Here is an 18,194-nt window from a genome sequence, read left to right on the forward strand (position 1 = left end):
TCCTGTTATCATGGTTTGATTAAAGGGTAGACCCAAAAGCTGTCAGACTGTGGGTATCAAAACATTTCTGTTTAAAGGATAATTCTCTAAAAAGTAATAACTAAAATAACATCAGTAGGCTTTTGAATAAATGTGGGTATCTTGACTAGCATGTGTGTCCTGGGGTCCTTCCTATTTCACTTCATTAAAAATAAATAGAAAATGTAATAAAAAAAAAAACAGGATTGAAATTTGTGTATACGTCTTGTGTTTGTATATATTACTATACCAGTTATCCCTATTTTACTTGAAAGGGAACTTTGAAACGTTTTTATTAGTCTGAAATGAATACTTTCTGCACTGCCATGGTGGAAAATGTATGTACAGTGCCTTGAAAAGGTATTCATTGAAATTTTCCACATTTTGTCATGTTACAACCAAAAACGTAAAAGTATTTTATTGGAATTTTGTGTGATAGACCAACACAAAGTGGCACATAATTGTGTAGTGGACAACATCAGTGTGACCGTGTGTATTCAAGACAAGTTTGAGCGAACAATCCGTCGGAAAACAAATCCACGGTTTTGATGTCGGAATGTCCGATTGTGTGTACGTGGCATAAGTGTAGTTTCTCTCTGGTGCTTCATCCCTCTGTTATCAGCATGAGTCACTTCTGACAAGTTTCCCCAACACCTGATATAAATTTGTGTTGGGGGGGGGAGCTTATAACAAAGTGTGTCTATTAACAACACAGTTCTGCTGTGTGTGAAGAGGGTGTGTTCCTTTCCTACAATCAGCTCTCACACAGTGTAACTGCAGTCTCCCCACCCTCTGTTCTCTGATAAAAACAGATGAAGAAAGATTTTTAACATGATCTGCAGTTTTGAAAGGGTATAGAGAGGGGAAGACTGCAGATAAACAAGTACAACCTGTGTAGGAGGATTTGTTTCATCTCTGTATATCATCTGAGGCTGTTGACTTCACTCGGTATATGTGAGGGTTTACAACCACTATAAGATACTGTAGAATGTATTTGTAAAATAACTAGATGACTGCTACCTTTATAGATAATAATTTTTCGTGTAGTGTTGATTCACTGCGTAATGCTTTTTGTATTTATTCTGTACAAATTGTTTTATGCACAATTAAGTTTTTAGCAGAGCATATTAGAACATTCCATGAATGTTTCACTACCTACCTAGTGGATTGCTTCTTGCTAGCCTGGTGTGATTTTTTTTGTGACCACACAAGGATGTATTTTCATATGACATTTTTGTTCTGAATGTAGAAAGTGCGTGCTTGTTTGAGGATTTCATCCACTCCAACCTTAAAACATTAACAAAATGAAATTGGCATGTGTTTTACTGCATGTGCTATTCCAGAAGACCAGTATTACAACCAATGTACTGATTTAGTTATGTATCCTGAATATTTGGCAAACAGTTAAGTACAGAGTTGAAAGGCATATATGTTTGTATCTTTGCAGTGTAATCCTGGCACCAACCCAGACATCATAGTCCTATTTTAGAATGTTACTGCAGTTGCTGCACAACAACTGGTCTAGGAGGAGGTACAGGATAAGCAACAACTGAACTCTATTTACTTTGCACTTGTTGGGGTTTCATTCAAAATGATATGCCACTTGCATGAAAGATCTGTAGGGCAAAATAATTGATGGATCCTTTATATCCGGGATATGCAATTAGTGGACCTCCAGCTGTTGCAAAACTACAGTCCCATGAGGCATAGCAAGACTCTGAAAGCCAAAAGCATGACACCCAGAGGCAGAGGCATGATGGGACTTGTAGTTTTGCAACAGCTGGAGGTCCGCTAATTGCATATCCCTGCTTTAGATACTAACATGTTAAACTTTTAACGTTTTTTTGCAGCCAAATTGGGATAATACCTACTTGATATATCGTACTTGTTACATGTCTCCATTAGCAAAACTTAAAGTATTTAAACATTGCCTTTTTAGATGCTCTTTTTGGGAACTACCAGCAAGGAAAAATTCTACCTTGTTCTCTTTGTTTTAAGAAAGGCTAGGAAGTTGTGTTTACCACGGTAAACCCTGCCCGAAGACAGATACAGTGTATATCATTAAGTGTACTAGATTTGAACACTCGATCTTAACAAAAGGTTAAAGGTTTAGGAACTGGGCTACTCCATTGTAAGTTAATGACAACTGAACTCAACCAGTCCCCAGGCTAGTTATTGAAACAGATCACTGTGAGCTAGATAAAAAATGCTTACATTCAGCCATGACACAGTCTCCACAGAAACCATATAAAAGGTAAGGTATGATGTGTGAATAGGAACACATAACACACATTCAGTATAGTGGGTTTTTCTCACATTTGACTACAAGAGAAATATACTTTAATATGGGGGTGCACTAGCAAGGAGATGGCCATACTCTCCCTTATTCTGCTTTATTTTCTCCTTGGAATTGTTTTCTTTCATCTCTCCTACTGCTTCCTGATCATTACTCCACCAATCATCTGTTCAGTAGTGATGAAGAGGCAGCTCTGACATGAGGAAGCAAATTCCTGCCTCTACCAAGATAACCTCCATCCAGAGGCACAGTGCGAGACAAGGCATGACAAATCCACCATGGGGAAAGGATCAGTTGCAGCGAGACCACAGGCAACAGTGGTTACTAGTCTTTTTCTCTCTGCTTGCACAGCATCCACAGGTCAGATCTTCTTTATTAGCGTGAAAAAGATTAATGAGTTAAGTAAAGCCCTGTACACACAATGGATTTTTTCATCGGATATCCGATGAAGCTGACTTTCATCAGTCTTGCCTACACACCATCAGTCAAAAATCAGATCGTGCCAAAACACGGTGACGTAAAACACTACGACGTGCTGAGAAAAATGAAGTTCAATGCTTCCGAGCATGCATCGACTTGATTCTGAGTATGCATGGATTTTTGACCGATGGACTTCCACACAGACAATCGTTTTTTTCTATCGTTTTTTTTTTTATCCATAGGAAACATTTTAAAACATGTTCTATTTTTTTTTCACCAATGGAAAACAAACCGATGGGAACCACACACGATCGGTTTGTCCGATGAAAACAGTCCATCGGTCTGTTTTCATCGGACAAACCGATCGTGTGTACAGGGCTTAAGACTAATAATCTTTGATGTGCTGTATCAGTGCCATGCAGCGGCAGACTTTTGTCTCCATGAATTGTGGTCCCCTAAAGGAGTACATGTAAACAGGGTAAGGGGTTATAGTCTTGAGGAAGGGTCCTTGCTATTACTATGAGTAAAAAAATAACTGTTAAAAGTGCTGCCTCTGTTACAGTGAAATTCCAAGCAGTGTTAGCAGCCCTCCTTCTCCCCTCTGGACTTCGGAACTTCTCTACCTTATGTTATGAAGCTGAGGGGGAAGAAGGAATTCAGGCAGATCAAAGGGTACTTTTCATAACTGCACATTTTGAAAGAGTTTTTTTGCATGTTCTACAGAGCGATTTTATATAGAAAGACACTTTAAACAAGGTTTCAGACACTTTTTTAATAAATGTAGAGAACAAAGTTCTTATTTCTTCATATATTTAGGGTAATTGATTTTTGTTTCTGGCTGCTTGTGCTTTGAACAGTAGCAGATATATTGTATAACCAACCTAAAAGATTCTGACACCTAGGTTAATGAAAACCTTCCTTTTTTCCTTCTTTAAGATTCCTCACAGAAGGAGGCCACTGAGATGTACTGACATGTTACAGAAAACAAAAGAAGGCTATGTTGTGTTCGGATATAATTTATTAATTTGAAAATGCCTTCTGAGATGTAAAAGTAGATTGAGATTAAAGGCATTTCTAATTGTTGATAATATTTAGTTCAAGGTGCTCAGTAGTGAAGGGAAAATGTGCTTTGGTTTGATCCACAGGCTTTGTTTTCAGGGCTACATCTATAAGAGATAGAATTAGTTCTAGTCACTTTGTGCTGGGATGTGGTGGCCCCTAGGTGCACCTCTCATTGCGGTCTTTGTTCAAAGTGCCCTTGGGTCCGCTAGAGCTACCCAGTTATTGTTGCCCAATGGTGATAGCGTCATTTATTTGATGGCATGCAAGTACTGGACATTTAATGTTGGGAAAACAATCTACGTGTTGTGTCCATCATGTAATGGTGGGGATCAAAATGCTTAGTGCTACTGTCAAACCCGGAAGTAGTCAAACCCGGAAGTTCAATGCTTCCACGCATGCGTCTAATCACTTCGATGCCATGCGCGGGTTCTCGGGCCAGCGGACATGTCCGATGAGTCGTACTGACCATCGGACATGTCCGACGGACAGGCTTCCAGCGGACAAGTTTCTTAGCATGCTAAGAAACTTTTGTCCGCTGGAAACCTGTCCGCTAGGCCGGAAAATTGTCCGGTCGGCCCTACACACGACCGAACATGTCCGCGGAAACTGGTCCGCGGACCAGTTTCAGCGGACATGTTCGGTCGTGTGTACGAGGCCTAAGAAGTTTTATACATTGTTCATTGGATTTTTACTGCCATTTTGTGTTCATTTTGAGTAATACACTGTTGCATTTCAGAAGCTTTATGTAGCTGATACCAGTGTTTGTAAACAAAAAAAAAAAAAAAATGGAGGGAGACACATGTTTGGGGTGTTTGTTTGTTTGCCAGCTGGTGTTCAAATTGTACTTGTATTTTACATAGTTTTTGTAGTTTATTACTTAGTTTTCAACAGCCCAGCACCATTTACAGCATATTTCATTATATATTTTTTCATGTTATATGATCTTTTTTTTTTTAATATGTATTGTATAGGACCGACTGGTGGAAGTGATGGTATCGCTTGCCTGTCTCTTGGGACAAGCATGTGGCCCTCTGACAGAGGGCAGGTTGGGGAAGTTGTCCCCTTTTAATAAGGTGGTTGTCCCTATGCTCACTCCATTACCACCTTTACTGTGGCAGTTGGGCAACTTTGCCCGTCCTTGTCGCTGCTTCTGTGATGGTTCTGCAGCTCAGGTGGCTAGGCTGGGTACCCACACCCACCGGCTGGGTTTGCTGACATGGCACTTCCTGGAGGAGTGTTATTTATTGCATGGATGCCAATCCAGGTCTTTTGAGCAGTGTCTCCTGGTAAGATCCCTGTGGAGTGTTCCCTTTTCTCTTCTCTTTCTTTTGTGCTGCTTTGGGTCAGCTTATGTCACGGGGCACGGTCACCCGCCGACGTAATAGGGTGTTCCCTATTCGGGGAACACCCAATTACATCAGGTGACTCGGCCCCCATCTTATGTAATGAGGGTTTCGCGTGGAGTGGAGACTGCAGCATCGCTGGACATCTGATCACTGCGGGTCATAGAGAACAATGCTGGACAGACTGGATTGCATCGCTGGAATGTTTTTTTTTATTTACATTTTTTTTATTTTTAATAAATGACTTATCCTAACTGTGTCTGTGTGTTTTTTTTACATTTTTTTACACTTTCTTTGTGAAATGGTAGGAGTACAATGTACCCCATTACCAATTCAGATGGGGGGGGGCAGAATCTGGGGGTACCCTTTGTTAAAGGGGGCTTCCAGATTTCGATAAGCCCCCTGCCCGCAGACCCCCACAACCACTGGGGAAGGGTTGTAGGGATGAGGCCCTTGTCCCCATCAACATGGGGTCATCCTCCCCATGTTGAGGGCATGTGGCCTAGTACGGTTCAGGAGGGGGGGCGCTCTCTCGTCCCCCCTCTTTTCCTGCGGCCTGCCAGGTTGCGTGCTCGGATAAGAGTTTGGTATAGATTTTTGGGGGGACCCCACGCCATTTTTTTTTTTTATTTTGTGGCGGGTACAAGGGCCTGATATGGAATTTGGGAGGACCCCCACGCTTTTTTTTTTTTTTTGGTTCGGAGTTCCTCTTAATATTCATACCAGACCCAAAGGGCCTGGTAATGAACTGTGGGGGGGATCCCTGACATTTTTTTCAATGACTTTGATCTGTATTGCCGGGATCGACAATTCATTAATAGTCGCGAGTAGTTTTAAATAAATTTTTTTCCTTTAGAAATGACACTTTGTGCAGGGACAATTTTAAACACAGGAAACATGCGCTACTTTACAGGCATACTATACACACACACCCAGGTACGAAATTTAAAGGAATATTTCACTTTTATTGTTTCACTTTAAGCATTATTAAAATCACTGCTCCCAAAAAAAACTGCAGTTTTAAAAACTTTTTTTGCATTGGTACATGTCCCCTGGGGCAGGACCCAGGTCCCCAAACACTTTTTATGACAATAACTTGCATATTAACCTTTAAAATTAGCACTTTTGATTTTTCATGTTCGTGTCCTATAGACTTTAACGGTGTTTGCATGTTTGAACACATTTTTTGCCTTTTCCCATGTTCTAGTGCAGGGATAAGCAATTAGCGGACCTCCAGATGTTGCAGAACTACAATTCCCATGAGGCATAGCAAGACTCTGACAGCCACAAGCATGAACCCAGAGGCAGAGGCATGATGGGACTTGTAGTTTTGCAACAGCTGGAGGTCCGCTAATTGCTTATCCCTGTTCTAGTGCAAACCGAACCAGGGGGTGTTCGGCTCATCCCTATGAGCCGCTTACCAGAGCACCTTGACCATTTAATTACAAATGGTTATAATATGCATGGAATCAGATACAAGTGCTTGTCAGAGCAGCAAACAGTTGTATGTGTCCCAGGTTCAGCAAAACAGCTCAAGAATCTATTCTCATTTAAAAAGCGACATGTATAGAAGAATAAGTCTGCACATAGTGTAAAACTGTCTTGCATGTTGTTTAATAGTAACAAGTGTTAAACTTACATGTACAGATGACTTTCAATCCATGTGCGAGCATCCCTGCTTGACAAAAGTCAAATGTTAGATCAACTTCTATGGAACAGGAATGTTGAAAAAATTTGGGAATACAATGTCTCAACATTGGAGATTCCTTCAAAAGATACGTGAGGCATAGGAGATCAATGTCAAGACACCACATCCCATATTGACAGAAGAAATTTTAAGGGAGGGGAGGGTAACAAACCCCAGGACTTTTGAACGGTGTCAATAAATAGAAATGGGCATTCCATGTACAAGCCATGAATGTGGCTCTCTCTGAAGCTACGCACATCTGTTCATTGTGTGTTTGTGTTTACTTCCACTTTTTTATGTATGTGACTAATCAAATAAATTATATTTTTCTATTTATTATATTTTTTCTATTTATTGACACCGTTCAAAAGTCACGGGGTTTGTTACCCTCCCCTCCCTTAAAATTTCTATTGGAGATTCCTTCATTTACCTCACTTGTGTTGATAAGGGAATCCATTTGGGCTAAATGGAAAAAAGACCCATCTATGGTCCGCTTCATTTTCCAATGTATACACAGCCTGTGATGTAACTAGGGATAGCTAAAGAATAGAGTAAAAGATTACTGTTAGGAGTAAGAAATTCTCAAAAACATTTGTACAATATTACTTTGTTTTGCATATAGAGAAATTTTCCTTTCTGATGTAAAGATTTTATCCTTGCTTATATTATATGGTAAGGCCTTGTGCTCTTTTCCCCAGCATTTCATTGCCTTTGCAGGACTGGAATAAATAATATATTTTGCAAGTGGAAGAAATAAAAATGACCAACATGCTACCTACTTTTATTTTTTTCATTTGTATTTATTTTTTTTCCATCAAGAAAAGGTATGAAAAAAATAAAATTATAACACTGGTTATGGACTCAACCAGATCTGGAGTGGATCCCCAAACATATATTCCTATACTTTATATATTGTACAAGAATTTTTCAGCCAAAGTATTAAATAAATTCACTTTATTGTACACAAGACATGCAAACATTAAGGCTGCATTCACACCTGAGCGTTTTCAGCTTGTAAAACGACAGACAAAAAAAACACCAAACAAGCAAAATCCCATTAATTTAACTGCTTGCCGACCAGCCGCCGCAGTTATACGGCAACAGGTCGGCTCTGCTGGGTGAGATCACGTAGCTATACGTCATCTCTCCCAGCAGCTAATAGGGGCGTGCGCGAGCGTCCCCGCTCATCCCTGATCCTGGCGCGCGCGATCGCCGCCGGGCACCCGCGATCGCTCGTTACAGAGCGAGAACCGGGAGCTGTGTGTGTAAACACACAGCTCCCGGTCCTGTCAGGGGAGAAATGCCTGACCGTCTGTTCATACAATGTATGAACAGCGATCAGTCATTTCCCCCAGTCAGTCCACCCCCCCTTCAGTTAGAACACACCCAGGGAACATACTTAACCCCTTCCTCGCCCCTTAGTGTTAACCCCTTCCCTGCCAGTGGCATTTTTATAGTAATCAATGCATTTTCATAGCACTGATCGCTATAAAAATGCCCATGGTCCCAAAAATGTGTCAAAAGTGTCCGAAGTGTCGGCCATAATGTCGCAGTACTGAAAAAAATTGTTGATTGCTGCCATTACTAGTAAAAAAAAAAAAATGCCATAAAACTATCCCCTATTTTGTAAACGTTATAACCTTTGTGCAAACCAATCAATAAACACTTATTGCGATTTTTTTTTTTTACAAAAAATATGTCCATGAATACGTATCGGCCTAAACTGAGGAAAAAAACGTTTTTTTTAATGTATTTTTGGGGGATATTTATTATAGCAAAAAGTAAAAAATATTCATTTTTTTTCAAAATGGTCGCTCTATTTTTGTTTACAGCGCAAAAAACTAAAAACCGCAGAGGTGATCAAATACCACCAAAAGGAAGCTCTATTTGTGGGAAAAAAAGGGCACCAATTTTGTTTGGGGGCCACGTCGCAGGACCGCACAATTGTCAGTTAAAGCGACGCAGTGCCGAATCACAAAAAGTGGCCTGGTCCTTGACCAGCAATATGGTGCGGGGGTTAAGTGGTTAAATGGCCCCTGTTCACATCTGAGCGTTTTGTAGCCTGAATCAAAAGGCCTGAAGCTCAAACAAGTACATGAGCTTCTTGTTAGGTAGATAACAGGTGTTGTTTCTGCTTTTTACATTGGTAACCTTTTTGACCTGTGCAAAATCGCGGCAAAAAAACATTTGCGGTAAAATCGTGCAACTTTCTGCTCAGGTGTAAATGCAGCCTAAAATTCAGTTATAATATAACCTCCATATTGCTAAAACATAGTATATATTGTGGCAGAGCGAGGCTCTGTCCCAATAAAAATAGTGTTAAAATGGACACAGGGTATGCACATTTGCTGGGTGTAACTCTACAGAGCGTAGATGTGGACTGGAGAAGACTGATGGTGCAGCTTTCTCCAGGTTTTGGTACTTTGTCATGGGGCTCTGTAGTTTGGAGATTCCACAGTGTCTGGGGTGGGACGGAATCTCCAACCCTGTATCCAGACTTTGTGATTACCAGCAGGGTGTGTGCTCAAGTGAGCACAGCCCTTATAATGAGTGTGCTAAGACCTCATGGCTCCCAGTTGGAGACAGCTCCTGTAAGAGACAGGAGGTCTCCAGAAATCAGAGAGGCTGTAGGAGACAGACAGAAAATTGGTAACTACAAGAGGCAGAGCTATAGACGCTCAAGGGAAGCCGCATATGTTGAGGAGTCCGCTGGTCTGGGTGACCAGGATAACGTGCAGAAGTACTGCTACAGAGAGCCAGGTGGGCTAGCATTTTCTGTTTGCATTTGATGGAGAATAACCCCCTGCGAGGGAAACCTTTGATTGAACTTTTTATTTTTGCCTTTTTAATAAAAATGGGCTACCATGCCCTTAAAACATAGTTCCTGACTGGTGTGAATCACTGAAAAAACGCATACCACGAGAGTTAACAACCCCCAATCTTACAATATAGATGCCCTAATAAATGCTCTGTAATTCTATGCCAAATTATTTTTTCAACACTCACCACACTGCCGAACCCAGTGCATGCTGGGTTGGTGACATCACAAGGGGGCAGTGTCATCAGGTGACCCTGCTTCTTACCTATTTAAGAACTGTCAAATGGAAGAACAGGCATTCGGTGGTTAGCTTTCATTGTGGGCGGAGTGTTTTTTTGTTTTGTTTTTTGGGTCCGGCGAGTATCATGATTGACAATGGATCAGGGGACGTTGTTGTGTGTTTTTTTTAGTAAAGAAATGGGCCAGGTTCTAGGGTCCCCCACTTAGGGTTCCAGATTCTGATAAGCCCCCTGCCCACAGCCACCGCCCAGGGGTTGTGGGGAAGAGGCCCTTGTCATGGGGACAAGGTGCATTGGGGTGGGGGGTAGAGCATCCCCTGCCCCAAAGCACCCCCCTATGTTGGGGGCATGTGGCCTGGTGTGGTTCAAGAGGGCGGGGCACCTACAATTGTTTTTTTTTCATTCAGCTGTCAGCGGGGAAGCCCATTGACAGCTGATGACTCATCTATTGTTAAGCGATTCATTGTGCCCTGATTGAGCAAAGTTTTTCCCAATCAGGGCCTAGAATGCACTGTGCAGTGTTCCGCAAATTTGGGTGTTAGCCGAATGGGCAAACAGGCAATGTTTTGGCTAAACGTTTGCTCAGTTCGAACTGTTTACTCAACTCTACCCCACAGCTGACTTTTTGATGCTAGATAAAGTTTCCAAGAACCAAAAACCCAAAATGTTGTTGCAAGATGTGCAACAGTTAGTGTAAAGCTACATGAATCTGCAGTTAAAGAAATTTCAGCAATTTGCAAGGAGATTTGCCCCAGAGTGAAAGATAGTTTCACTTTGCAAAGAATACTCAATCGCATGCAAGAAAAAAAAAAAAAACATTTTTGCTTACATATGATTTTAATGATGGAAGTCAACATCATTCACCAAGCTGTGGGGCGAATTTTCCTGTGTAAATTGCAACTTCCCTTACAGAGAGAACAGCCTATTTGCCTTTAATAAATCAACCACTCTAAATCGACTATATATATATATATATATATATATATATATATATATATATATAAATATATATATATAATTCAGCATTTACCATTTTCTGGAGCTATGGCCCCTTTTACACAGGCTTTTCGATCAGGTCCACCTGTCAGTTTTTCAGGCAAACCTGATCGGAGCCTCCATTCACTCCTATGGGGCAGCGGATGTCCGCTGTGACATGTCTGCTGACACCCGGTGCTATCTGATCCGATCCTGTCTGTGAAATCCATACGGCTGGAAAATTGCATCATCTATGACCGGATTTAGTCTGTCAGGAAATATGTTTACATTTACGAGTATCTCACATTAACATTTTTTTTTTTATCAAGGAGCCATTGAATGGAATACAAAATATAGTCAGGGCATAATTATTATTGCATTTGTCTATTACTGCTTGAATTCACTGATTTAGAATTTACTATTCCCATATGACTGCAAGGCCTTATTTTCAGGAACCATTTCTCCAGTGTCCTAATAGTGAACTCTCTTAGAGTAGGCTAAATTAATCATGCTTACATGATGATTGTTTTTGAAGAAAGCTTTGTAATTTTGCTAGCACAGTAGGAACCTGTTATTCTGTGTGAAAATATATTATTTTTCCTTGGGTTGCAAGGTATTGGCATTCCATTTTCAGGTTCAAAAATAGCCAAGGTGAAATAGCTTTCTCAAGAAATGTGTTAGTCTGTTATTATTTTGAGAAATGATTTCCAAAAAAAATAAAGATTTTATGCAAGAGTATCTTGAGTGAAGAGGTTAAACTAGATCTAACCTAGGAAGAAAAATTATTAGGAGACCCAGATGCACAACTGAACAAGAGGATACATACAAACAAATTTGCGATTTGAGAAATAGAGGACATACAGTTTCTTAGTTGTCTGCCTCCTTAAAAGTACATGCAAAATAATAATGTCATCTGCAACAGTCAAAGAGGTATACTTTTCAAGAAAACATTATAATATCTAGTCTTTACCATAACAGGTGATTAACAAGAAAATGTCAAGGTGGGCACAAGAACACAGACAATGGCTGGTACAGTAGATGAGCAGAGTCAGCAGAAGTTCATCTTGGGCACTAAGTTAAAGTGGTTGTAAACCCTCACATATACCCAGTGAAGTGACTGGCCTCAGATGATACACAGTGATGAAATAAATCCTTCTACATAAGTTGTACCTGTTAATCTATAGCTGTATTTCCCCAATTTCCTTTTAAAGTGCAGAATTTACAGAGGATCCACTCTGAAAAGTAGTGGATGGAGATATGAAGTTACATCAGTAAGGAGAGCGCTGAAAGTTGATTAGAGAGAAGGAACATACCCCCTTCACAGAGCACACAAGAACAGAGCTGAGGCTGTCAATCACAGGCTGTGCCCTCCCCTGTCACAATTTTTCTCTTGTGTTGGGAAAACTTGTCAGAAGTGACTCATGCCTATAGCAGAGGAATGAGGCAACACACACTAATTACACTTAGGGGTTAATTTGGATATTAAAGGTGAGGTGTTCTCAATCATTCACTGAATGTAGTCCACCAAGGTATCATCCGGGTACATAGATACAACCAACCAAGTTAAATGGGACTTTAGCTATACTACTGGTAACCATGCTATACAATATATTTTAATATATATATAAATCTAATTTATTTGAATATATGTTAAAAATCCAAATGTAACATTATGTTCAAATTTTTTATTCAAACGTGTAATTACAGGTTCACATTGCAGGAAATAAGAAATAGACAATATAACAAATCAAGCAATGTAGGGTATACAGGGCTTGGCAGTCAGAGATATACCAGAGGAGCCAAGTAAAGCAAATGACATTACACTCACAATTTGCATTCAATTATACCCTGGATGGATAATATATCCACACTACAATTGTGTAATGACGTAGTCATCTGTATAAATTAGATTTATGAACGCTTATACCAAAGAAAAGAAAACATAGAAGAACATCAAAAGTAAATAAAGAGAACAAAGGTAACAATTGCCCTTTTTAGCCAGATAGCCTCAGGTGGTAGTTAGTTGAATACCAAAACAGTTATTACATTGCTGGTTTCCAAGCATGCCAGGGAGCCCACATATTTAACGCTTCTTCATATTTACCCATTGCCGATGTGTGTAGTATTTCGTAAGTGCTATGTAGTTGTACTGTGCCTATAACCTCAGCGGCCGAAGGAGCCTCAACATTTTTCCAATGTCTTTTCCAATGAATGACTAGTCTAGTAGCCATCAGTTTATGTGCGATCACAGTCTGGTATAATTTAGGAACTCCGTCTAACCCTAAGGAAAGAATGGCCATGCCGGGACTTAGAGGAGAGCCGAGGGCCGAGATACTATTTATTATTCTTCCAATTTGTTCCCATAATGGTTGGATTTTACAGCAGCCCCATAGAATGTAAATCAGTCTTCCTCTTTCTCTGCAGAGTCTCCAACAACCTGGAGAGGTATCTGGAAATATCTTAGACAATTTGTGTGGGGTGAGGTACCAGCGAAGGAGTATCTTCTGGTGCATCTCCCGCAGGTTCGTACTCTTCGTGGCAGAGAGTTGTAGCTTGATGGATTTACCCCAGCGTGCGGTCGGATAGTCTATTCCCAACTCCTGTTCCCAGGCTAATATGTTCGGGGTTTTAATCAGCGTTTCCTTGTCCTGTAAGCCCTTATAAATAACTGAAATACCTTGATACCTTGCAGTAAGCTGTTGGTAGAATTGAGCTATTGACACCGGAAGGTGGGTTAGAATTTGTGAGTTTTTCTTCATTAGTTGTGACAACTGGGTATATCTAAAAATTTGGTCGCGGGTAAGTGAAATTTACGTTGTCAATTTTGGAACGGTCGCAGTTGGGAATTGAGGAGTAAGTCCTCGAGCGAAATGAACCCCCCCTCTCTCCAGACAGAGAGATTGATATCTGGGACTATATAGTGAACTACAGTGATAGGTAAGTGGACTTATACTTATGCGCAAGTATGCCCAGGCTATCAACAAAGTGAGTATGGGCGGCGCTAGGTTCTTATCTAAGGCTTTACTGTGATGCGCTGCAAATGTAACATTATAAAAGCTAGTGCAGAGGTATTTTTCAGACATTATACAGTAGTGTATCCTTGAGACACAATTGTTTTGCTTTGAGGTGCTGGATGCCCTGGGGCTATTCTCTCATGGGTCAGCAGGCACTTTAGACCAACACAGACCACCTCATGTTCTATTCTGTTTTTGGCCTAAGCATAATTTAGGAAATATTTGTATGAATAAGTGTTGATTTTTTTTATTTTGCTCAGTGTAAAAAGAATACAATTACACTGTCAATTTAATTTATGATTAATTTGGTAAATCAAACTATCAATAGATATCTATATACCATATATACTCGAGTATAAGCCGAGGACCTAATTTTACCACAAAAAAATGGGAAATTATATTGACTCGTGTATAAGCCTAGGGTGAGAATGCAGCAGCTACTGTAAGGGGAAAAGAGGGTCAACAATACCCATTTGCACGCCTCACTGTGCCCATTTGCAACCTCCTGTGCCCATTGCAACCTCACTGTGCCCATTGCAGTCTCACTGTGCCATACCTCACTGTGCCCATTGCAGTCTCACTGTGCCATACCTCACTGTGCCCATTGCAGTCTCACTGTGCCATACCTCACTGTGCCCATTGCAGTCTCACTGTGCCATACCTCAGTGTGCCCATTGCAGTCTCACTGTGCCATAACTCACTGTGCCCATTGCAGTCTCACTGTGCCAGTGTACCTGAATTCTTGACAGGCGTCCATTTTTTTAAAAGTTGTGGCTTCCTCCTGGCGTTCCGTTCTGTGATAGGCACTTGACACTGTGTTCCGCCTATCATGGAGGTCCTCTCATCCTCGGACGCAGTTTGCCAGCAGACACCGTGTTCAGTGTTCTGCCAATCACAGACATTCTTTTATCCTCGGACAAGAGGACGTCACTCCACACAAACAGGAGTTTGGGGGTTCTCTACATCATCTCTCTCTCACATAAAGAAAGGCGTTGAGCTACTAAGGATGGACGCATTACAACATGCGACCAGAGCTTAGCGTTTAAAATTATAACATAAAATGTATAGATTCCAATGCACCTCTATATGCAAGTGATTATCAGTAAGGGACCCCAGGCGTCACCCCATGCAAACAGGAGTTTGGGGGTTCTCTACATCATATCACCTAAGCATATAGTGATGCATTAGCCCACTAGGGGAGTTGGTATGGAAATACCATCAACCCCTAGCATATAAAAGTTATCGCAAACATGTTCAGCAAGGCCCATAGGTACTTTACACGTATGTCAAGCGCGTAGTAAATGGAAGTTGTTAAGACAACTAATAGTTGCATATGACAGGCAATATAGCTCGTAGTAAATAGGTGTTGTAGAGACAACTAATAGTTGCATATGAGAGGCAATATAGCTCAGGTAATTTGAGTGCATATGTTCCTTTAAGATATTCCTTAGCAAACAATTATATGCACAACCGTCTATCCCAAGTAGTATGTTATTAGTCACAATGAATAATAGCAATTGTCTTAGATGGAAAGTATGCAGATCTTTCTATAGCACTACAAGTGACACAATGGCTTCTTATCCGTTTGCAGGGCTTCAGTGTAGAAAATAGGGATTCCGAGGTGTTGGGTGTTCAGCAAGGAAGGCCGCAAAGGTTGTCCCCAGCAATGGCTCTCTGTTGCAGTAAATGTAAACAGTAGTAGTTGCAGGCTGGAGCGGTGTTGCAGCATGGGGAGCAATGGCACCAATATGAGTAGCGTGGCCGAGCTACGGCTGACAATAATAGAACAATGTTTCTATTGCCTCTGAATGCCTTTATAGGCAAGAGGCAGCTGCAGTGCTTAAGCACTGATTCAAGAAAAGCACCGATTCGCGGCTCACTTCCGCGTTCCAAGCTGGAACGCACGGGGCGCCGGGCGATGATGTAATCGCGCGAGCGCCGTATGCGTTCCAGCATGGAATGCATTACTGCGCTGAAAGCGCCTGTTACTACAGGGAGAGAAGGCGTGCGGAGCGCCTGTTACAGCAGAAAACAGTGTCAAATGCCTATCACGGAACGGAACACCAGGAGGAAGCTGCAACTTTAAAAAAAATGGATGCCTGTCAAGAATTCAGGTACACTGACTCGAGTTTAAGCCGAGGGGGGTATTTTCAGCCCTAAAAAAAGGGCTAAAAAACTTGGCTTGTACTAGAGTATATATGGTAATATCATTAATGTGGTTATACTAAACTACTTCTAATCAATACACCTGAGCAACTAACAGTAAATCTGGAATATTTGTGTAGTATTCTAAGCAAATACTGCTTTTGCTGACCATCGCAATCAGTTAGATGCATCCTTCCATTCTCTTAGTACTGTATAAAAGGAAAAATAGAGGGTTTATTAAGATGCTTTGATTAATATAATCAGTACTTCTGTTTTAGATGCAGGGCCAGATTTACAAGTGTGAGGTTAACCTTCGTTTTCTTAAAGTATGCAATCACGTGAAGTAGAAACTTGCATATTACTTCATTTAAATTAGCAAATAACAAGGCCAGAGGTGTTGCTTACAGTGCAATAAAAGCACATTCAAATGATTTATATAATGTATCTGAAGATATAAGTGTGGTTATTTTTTTTATTTAATAAAAGTCAAGCTCGTCCCTACACCCACCAGCCTTCTTAAAGTCCGTGTTTTTTTATTATTATTATTTGATAGGCAACCCAATTGGCTAGTATGGACAATATTGAACACTTTTCTGTAAAAATCGAATTTTGCTTACAATTTAATCTTTACATTTTGGTTCTATGTTATTTTGTGTTCCTTATATCTAGTGTGCAAGGAGAGATGAGAGTGTTCTGTAAATTATTAAAGTAATTATTAAAACTCATCATTTAAATCATCAATATTGATTATATATCTTGATTGGTTTTATTTTTTGCTTAATGAAGAAAAAAAAAACCAGACAATAAATGAGCAAGTAGCATTTAAAACACATATCTGTTATGTCCCCAGGATGATGTTGTTTTAAAGACATGTCTAACATGCTTATAAGATTTTCCCAAAATGAATAGTATACTGCCTTGTATTTAGTTCTTTTGGGGAAAAAATCATATAGATAAATATGTATAAATCAATTAAATGTTGAAAACTAAGTACCACGTTGGGGTTGATTTACTAAAGGAAAAGACTGCACTTTGCACATGCAGTTGCACTCTTTTCTTTTAGTAAATGTAAATGTAAAGCTTCACTTTGTAAAGAATACCCAATCAGGTGCAAGAAAAAAAAAATTGCTTCCCATCATCCACATGATCCATGTAAGCTATTAGTAGCCCTGCTAATAAACATAGCTTGTAATTTAGGATAACTTGTCCTTAAAACATGTGTTTGTTCACTTAAGCTTTAGTGTATTGTAAATTGCTCCTAGGTAGTGTGGAGTGGAAAAATGCTGTGCAGCTGTGCAACTAAATTCAGCTTTCTACACTTCACTGGAATAAAAATGGCTAATGTATTTCACTGAGCAAAAGTAATCAGGCCTGTAATTAACGGTGCCATTCATGTAATAATGAACTATAGACCTGCTGGTATCTGGATAGTAATTGCTTACACTACTTGTTGCTTAATAGGGATCGGCAGAGAATTGCATAAAATACTGAACATGTGAGAAGGACTTTGAGTCTGATCTCACGTGTGGTGTTGCCCTATGTTTATCCCATCCTTTAGAAGTGAACTAAAATAAGTTAGACAGTCCTATATGCCCCATCTGCCAATCTTATATTTAACAGCCCATGAATCTACTCCTATTCTGTAGAACATTCTTATTCCTAATTTTCAAATTTAAGCCATACATAGCCCTCCATAAATAAATGTAGTTCTGTGAACAGGGCCTCATTCTCCATTTTTTTTATTTCTCTGTACAGACCCCTATCCAACAATGTAATTTTTATTTTTACAGAGTATATTATATCAATCTAATCTATATTTGTACACTGTCCTTATTTCCCAACTTTGTTTACCCTGCACCAACACTCACACTGCTCTGTGTAGGGCCCCCATTCACGGGTCCCATAGGGCCTTGTACAACAGCCCCATTCACCAGTTTCTTTTTACCCTATACAGATCCTTCATTAGCCACTCTGATTTTACTTTGTACAGCTACCTCATACCTCACTCTTATTTTACCCTGTCCAAACCACCAATGCCACTCTCAAATTCCCCTTTACATGGCCCCCACTCACATCTGTAAAAAGCCTTGAATCACTAGGGCAGTCCTCACTCTCAAATGACCCTGCTCACAAAACCATTTTACCAGTCTCATCTAAACTTGAACATTGCCCCTATT

The 18,194-nt window shown here is 40.3% G+C and overlaps 1 protein-coding gene across 1 annotated transcript in view; it reads left to right on the plus strand.

The window, feature by feature from the left end:
- The window catches only part of LOC120927461 (pseudouridine 5'-phosphatase), a 372,162-nt gene that overhangs the window by 171,995 nt on the left and 181,973 nt on the right, over positions 1-18,194 (plus strand). The gene's annotated exons all lie outside the window — the stretch shown is intronic.

This window comes from Rana temporaria, chromosome 2 (genome assembly GCF_905171775.1).
Source record: "Rana temporaria chromosome 2, aRanTem1.1, whole genome shotgun sequence".
In the NCBI taxonomy this organism is placed as follows: Eukaryota; Metazoa; Chordata; class Amphibia; order Anura; family Ranidae; genus Rana; species Rana temporaria.